Below are 7,569 nucleotides of genomic sequence, written 5' to 3' on the forward strand. Positions count from 1 at the left end.
CTTCTGCTCCATCTGTTCTTTCTTATGTTTATGGAAATCTCTTTTACATCATGTTGTTGTTCATTTAGTAGAGGAAGAAAAAACATAAGCATTTAGTAATCATCTACAGTGCGGCAGTCACTGTGTTAAACCCTTTACAGTTATTAACAATTCTAAAACATAGGTGCTGTTATCATAATTTTATAGTCATGGAAACTGAGACAGACAAATGAGTGACTTGCCCAGTGTTAAATGGCTATTGACTGAAGGAAGATTTGAACTCAGGGCTTCCTGATTCCCATCCCAGAACTCTATTGTTCAAATCTTCCTTCAGTCAATAGCCATTTAACTGCCCCTTCATCTCAAAGGCTTCATGATTTTTTCCCTTGAAATTATTCATCATCTGTTGGAAGGAAAAGAGATTCAGAAGAAACATAGAAAATGAAATGAAACAAAAACTTGGCTATGATTCTAGCTATGCCATGTACTAGCTGTATGATCTTGGACACCTTCCTTTTCCTCTCTGGGACCCAAATACTTCACATATTAAATTTAAAAATTGAATTAAATTACCTTTAAGGGTTCTTCCAGCTCTCAACATCAGTGGTTAACCATGTTGTTTTTATTTGGAATAAGATAAACTAGGTTTAAGAGCAGACACTGCCAATTAGTATATTCTCTCATTTGATTACTACAACTAAAGTTTTCATTTTCAGGACAATCATAAAAAAGTGTGTCTTTTTCCTCTTTCTGATCATTTCCTTTTTCCTGCTAAGTATAGGAACATTTTTCCCTTATAAAAATGATGGTGTATCAGGGAGGCTATCTTTCTCTATAGAGAATTGTCAATGCTCCCATTCTACATTTTGGATAACTATGTGAAAATTTTAAAATGGAGGAGGCTTTCTTCCAATCATTTGCAAGGGCTTCCACTAAGAGATGGTGCAGTCCCTTTTATTTTCTGTGGAAGCAGAGGAAATAACACCATGGAGATAGAAAAGGATATAGTATACACCATAACCCCTCCATTTTACTCTGATGAAAAATAAGATGATTTTCTGTTGGATACCAAGAGTTAGGAAGGGTAGAGGTGACTCATCCTTCCCCACAGCCCAGTTGTGAGCTCATGAAAGTGACTGTCATATCTTCATATATTTTGAGTAGGCAATCCTGAGCCTGTGTCTGGGTCAACTACCATTTTGCATTTATTTTTTCAAGTTCTTAGGTGAATGAAGACCCTTCAGGCAGCTTATCCAGGATTGGAAATTAGAGGTGAGAAGGAGATTGAGAGCTATGTGGACCTTGGATCCTATTGGCATGCAATACTTTGAAAGATAGAGAATTTTCTTCAATGGAGATGATGATTACTAATAAGAGGAATGACCCAAAATTGACCATTTAAACCAACAGAAAGGTACCAGTAGTTGTTTAGAATAGTCCCAATTGGAGGTGAAATGTAAAGTGTTTAACTAATAGTCCTACAAACTGCTTTATATTCTAAGGAGATTTTAGTGTAATCTTCCCAGTACATTATAAATGGTTACTGAATACTGTTCTGCTAATTCATAGTTGTGAGTTATGTTAAGATTTTTTCTTCTTTTTTTATACTAATAATTACCTTTTATCATACTTGGATCCTATTATTCATTCAGCACATTTTTTACCATCCACTTTTTGAGGAAACTCTAGATAGGAAATATAAGTACAGGTATTCCTTTCACAAAATAATGGTTAGGAACATGGAATCCCATATCTCTGTGATCTGGAGAATCTATGCAAATTCTTTGTCTTTCTTTTCTTACTAGCAGAGAAGACTGACTTTTTAAATGGTGTGATTACAGTATCTTATTGTAAAATTTGAGTTCAGTTTTTGGTTATAGACTATTTAGTTCCTATTTTTTTTTCATTGTCATCTGTGGTTTCTGCAAAATTATCACTTAATTTCTCATGCCCCAGAAAGATAAGAGATAAAGGAAGGATACCCCTTATCATCACTATTATTTAACATCATAACAAAAACGCTAGCTATAAGAATGGAAACTGAAAATAAATCAAATGAAATAGAATAGAAAATGAAAAAAAACAAAGTAATCACTCTTTCCAGATGATATGATGATAGACATAGAGAATCCTTGTGAATCAATCAAAAATCTAATAGAAATAATTAACAACTTTAGCAAAGTTGCAGAATACAAAATAAACTTACATAAATCATCAGTATTTCTAATTACCACCAATAAAGTCCAAAAGCAAGAGATAGAGGAGGAAATTCCATTAGGAATAACTAGACTATATAAAATATCTGGAGGTATACCTACCAAAACAAACCCAGCCAAGAATAGCAAGGGGTCCAATGAAAAAAAAATAAAGGAAAGACGCCTAGTTATAACAGACTTCAGACTATACTATAAAGCAGGATAAAAAAAAAATTGGTACTAACTAAAAAATAGAGTAGTGGATCAATGGAATATATTGGGTAATCAACACATGGAGTTAAATATCCATAGTATCTAAGTATTTAAAAACACAAAGGCAAATTTTTGTGGAAAGAATTCAGTATTTAACAAAAACTGATGAAAAAATTGGAAAACAGCATGGCAGAAACTAGGCATAAACCAACATCCTAATCTATCTAATAGCATAAATTCAAAGTGAATACTTGCTCTGGAACTAAAAGGAGATTACATGAAAAAAGAAGGAGAACACAGAAAAGTTTACCTGTCAGATTTAAGAATGAGGGAAGCATTTATGACCAAATCACACAGAGAACATTACAAAAAAATCAAATGGATGATTTTGATTACATTAAATTAAATGTTTTTGTACAAACCAAACCAGTGCAACTAAGATTAGAAGGAAAACAACAAATAGGGGGAAAATATAGAGAACTGAATCAAATTTACAAGAATGCAAAGTATTCCCCAATTACTAAATGATCAAAAGATATGAACAGGTAATCTTCAGTGGAAAAAATTCAAATTTTCCATAGTCATATGAAGGAAGTGCTCCAAATCATTATTGATTATAGAAATAAAAATTTAAACAATTTTGAGATTCCATTTCACACCTGTTATAAGGGTCCTCTAGTATAACAAACATTGCGTCCAAAGTCTGTAGCAGTTTGTGCAACATGCCAAGAGTATAATAAACATATATTTTGGGAAAGGTTTTTGGGGAGCATCCATTAGCATACACACCATTTGAACATCTCCAAATTGGTTCTATAACAATGCCAAAAGCTGAACATTACAAATTTTGTTTAGTGATAGTAGACCAGCTAACAAGATGGCCAGAAACTTTCTCATCAGCAAAGAATACATCAGCATTTGTATCCAAAATATTATTAAAAGAAATCATACATCAATTTGGTTTACCAGCAAGAATTGATTTGGACAAGGGGACATACTTTACAGATATGGTTTTAGTGCAAATATATTCATGTCTAAGTATTACACCAAAATTTCATGTGCCATACGTTAGGGGTAAAACTTAAGGTTGTACTGAATATATTTTTAGTTGGTCTCCAGGGATTGAAACTCTAAATTCCAATGAAATACTCAAGTCAGAATGTAATTTTATGGTGGTTTATTTACAATAGAGTGAAGATATTAAGGAAGAAAGAAAGAGAGGAGGAAAAAAGATAACAGGTAGGAGTTCAGAGACCCCAACCAAGGGGGATGAGGGAGCAGCATATTAAATCTAGCACAGCTTCCAGCCTTGGGGCCTCTTCCAAGCTGAGGGGACTCCTCAGAGGATGGTGCCTCCAGAAAGCCAAGGAAAAATAGGGTTAATAGAGAATTAAAGACAATGATTGGTAAATGATGTACTGAGATGCATTTGAAATGGCCTGATGCCCTACCATTAGCATTATTCTACCTTAAAAGTAGACCAAGGGGAGATCTAAACATTTCATCATTTGAGATGCTATTTGGTTATCCATGCATTCATACAAAACCATTTAAACCAATATAAGCATCTTAATTAGAAGGAGATACTATTATTCTCACAAACATAAGAAATCTTCAAATTAAGATAAAAGAAACACATGAATCAGGAGCCCTAGTGCAAGCAGGACCAATAAAATTTTCACAGCATGATTTACATACCAGGGATACAATTTATCATACAATTTACAATTTAACTTTCAGCACACTTGAGGAACTCAGTCAGCATGGGAAGGTCCATTCCAAGTACTTTTAACAACACCTACAGCAATCAGGATAGTAGAAAAAGCATCATGGATCCATTGTTCATATGGGAAAAGAGTACCTTCTGTCAAAATTAACAATGAAGAATGAGACTATAATGGACCACTACAACTCAACAACTGGACACTATTTTCAAGGACTCTTGACTACTAGAACTGAATAACTGAACACTTTTCAGGGATACTAAACATATTTTGTGTTTCAATAACATGTTTTGACTTTTTTGTACCTAAAGGTTTGAAATAGAATGAATAATCAATAGGTAAGTGTATAATTTATGTGATTTAGGATTTAGAATAATGCAAAGGTTTATAAGTGTTGATCAACACCCACCTCGGGGGTGGGGATATTATCCACCTCAGGGGAATATAAAATGTATATAATGTGTATATAATGTATATAATGTTCTTATACAAAAGGTTCTTGCAAGGTTTTTTTTTTACATAGTAATATATAATAAATTTAGATTAATATCTTAGGTTTTTGTTTCTGTATAGTTAAAATTATGTTAGCCTGTAACTGTAAATATTTGTAATTTTATGTAATTTGAGAATTGCATGTTGCAAGATTTTTTTCAGTTGATCTCTTCCTTTCTCTCTTTCCTTCTCCTTGTTTCTAATAAAGAATAGAAATATGGTACTGGCTAAGAAACAGAAGGGAGGATCAATGGAATAGGCTTGGGGTAAGTGACCTTAGCAAGACAGTCTATGATAAACCTAAAGATCCCAGCTTCTGAGGCAAAAATCCACTATTTGACAAAAACTGCTGGGAACATTGGAAAACAGTATGGAAGCAATTAGATTTAGATCAACATCTCATACCCCACAGCAAGATAAATTCAGAATGGGTGAATGACTTGAATATAAAGAAGGAAATGATAAGTACAGTGGATGAACACAGAATAGTATACTTGTCAGATCTTTGGGAAAGGAAAGATTTTAAGTCCAAGCAAGAGATAGAAAATAATTATAAAATGTAAAATAAATAATTTTGATTACATTAAATTAAAAAATAATTTGTACACATAAAACCAATGCAACCAAAATTAGAAGGGAAGACATAAACTGGGAAAAAATCTTCATAAAAAACTCTGACAAAGGTCTAATTACTCAAATATATAAGGAGCTAAATCAATTATACAAAAAATATCAAGCCATTCCCCAGTTGATAAATGGGCAAGGGACATGAATGAGAAATTTTCAGATAAAGAAATCAAATTTATTAATAAGAACATGAAAAATGTTCTAAATCTCTTATAATCAAACAAATGCAAATCAAAACAACTCTGAGGGACCACCTCACACATAGCAAATTAGCTAACATTACATCAAAGGAAAGTAATAAATGTTGAAGGGGATGTGGTAAAATTGAGACATTAATGCATTGCTGGTAGAGTTGTGAATTGATCTGACCATTCTGGATAGCAATTTGGAACTATGCCCAAAGGGCTTTAAAAGATTGTCTGCCTTTTGATCCAGTCATAATGTTGCTGGGTTTATACCCCAAAGAGATCATAAGGGAGAAAGACTTATACAAAAATATTTATCATTGTCCTCTCTGGGGTGGCAAAAAAATTGGAAAATGAGGGGATGCCCTCCAATTGGGGAATAGCTGGAAAAACTGTAGTAACAGAATACTATTGTGATCAAAGGAATAATGGACTGGAGGAATTTCATGTGAACTGGAATGACCTCCAGGAATTGATGCAGCGTGAAAGGAGCAGAACCAGGAGAACATTGTACACAGAGACTGATACACTGTGGTACAATTGAATGTAATGGATTTCTCTACTAGCAGCAATGCAATGATCTGGGACAATTCTTAGGGACATACAAGAGAGAGCACTATCTATATTTAGAGCAGGAACTGTGGGAGTAGAAACACAAAAGAAAAACAACTGCTTGATCACAATGGATAATGGGGATGTGATTGGGGATGTAGACTCTAAATGATCACCCTAGTGAAATTATCAATAATATGAAAATAAGTCATGTAAAATCCAGTGGAATTGTGTTTTGGCTATGGGGGGACAAAAGGGGGAGAATGAGGGCATGGAAAGAACATATGAGAAAATATTCTTAATTAATTAAATGAAAATTTTCAATTCTATATATAGAAATAATATATATATATATAGAATATAGAATATAGAATATAGAATAGTTTTGTTTGTAAGATCCATTGGAGAAGAGTCTTCTCAAAGGATCTCAGGGGGATATTGTTATGAGGAGATTTCTTCATTTCACTCTGTCTCATGAAGAGCAGAATTTTTTTATTAGAGGAAGTTACTTAATCTCACTTTGTCACTTTAAGAGACAGTAACAGATAGTTTGGCCCTCCATCTCTTTAAGATACCACCTATAAAAGGGAAAAACAACCCAACAATTAAGAATCAACTTTCTCTCTGACTTCAGAGAGAGCAGGCACTGCATCAGTACCTCTTTCAAGACACTGAGAGTTCGACTTCATATACTGGTTTAAGGAGGTTGGAGAGGATAACAACTTATTTGATTAGTTATTAGATAGATAGAGAATTTTAATCTCAGATAAAGAGAGTAGGTAAGATTGGCCAGCTTTGTCAGATTAGAAGATCCTTAAATTTAGTGGTTTTTAGAACTTTTAGTATAAGAATTTGGATTTTAGATATAGTTTAAGAATTAAGAGCTATAATCTCCTATTTCCCACCTCCCATTTCCTATGCCTACCTCTCCACTATAATAAATAAGTGTTGCTGGTTTGCCAAATGAAAACTGCAACTTTTATCAAAGTTCCACCAATAATTTAACCTACAACACAACTAGCAGATTGGATCACAAAACCAAAAAGGAAAATGATAAATGTTGGCAATGGGTGTGGAAAATTGAATCAATAACACACTTGGTGGAGCTCTGAACTGATATAACCATTGTGTTTTATTTATTTTTATTTTTTAAATTTAAATTAATTTATTGAGTCAATTTAGAACATTATTCCTTAGTTACAAGAAACATATTATTTCCTTCCCTCCCCGAACCCCACCTTTTCCATAGATGACACACAATTTCACTGGGTATTACATGTGTCCTTGCTCAAAACCTGTTTCCATGTTGTTGGTGTTTGCATTAGGATGTTCATTTAGAGTCTATATCCCAAACCATATTCCCTCAACCCATGTATTCAAGCAGTTGTTTTTCTTCTGTGTTTCTTCTCTCACATTTCTCTCCATTACATTCAATTGTACCACAGTGTATAACGTTCTCATGGTTCTGCTTCTTTCACTCTGCATCGATTCCTGGAGGTCATTTCAGTTCCCATAGAATTCCTCCAGTTTATTATTCCGTTAAACCTAATAGTATTTGATCACAAACAGATACCACAATTTATTCAGCCATTCCCCAGTTAG

General features: G+C 33.5%; 1 non-coding gene across 1 annotated transcript; it reads left to right on the plus strand.

Moving 5' to 3' along the window:
* Positions 1-237: 237 nt before the first annotated feature.
* MIR12362 (microRNA mir-12362) lies at positions 238-322 on the plus strand. Its single transcript, NR_162923.1, has one exon. It is a non-coding gene; the product is annotated as a microRNA mir-12362 (primary transcript).
* Positions 323-7,569: the final 7,247 nt, after the last annotated feature.

The sequence above is a fragment of the Monodelphis domestica genome, chromosome 6 (genome assembly GCF_027887165.1).
Source record: "Monodelphis domestica isolate mMonDom1 chromosome 6, mMonDom1.pri, whole genome shotgun sequence".
NCBI lineage: Eukaryota > Metazoa > Chordata > Mammalia > Didelphimorphia > Didelphidae > Monodelphis > Monodelphis domestica.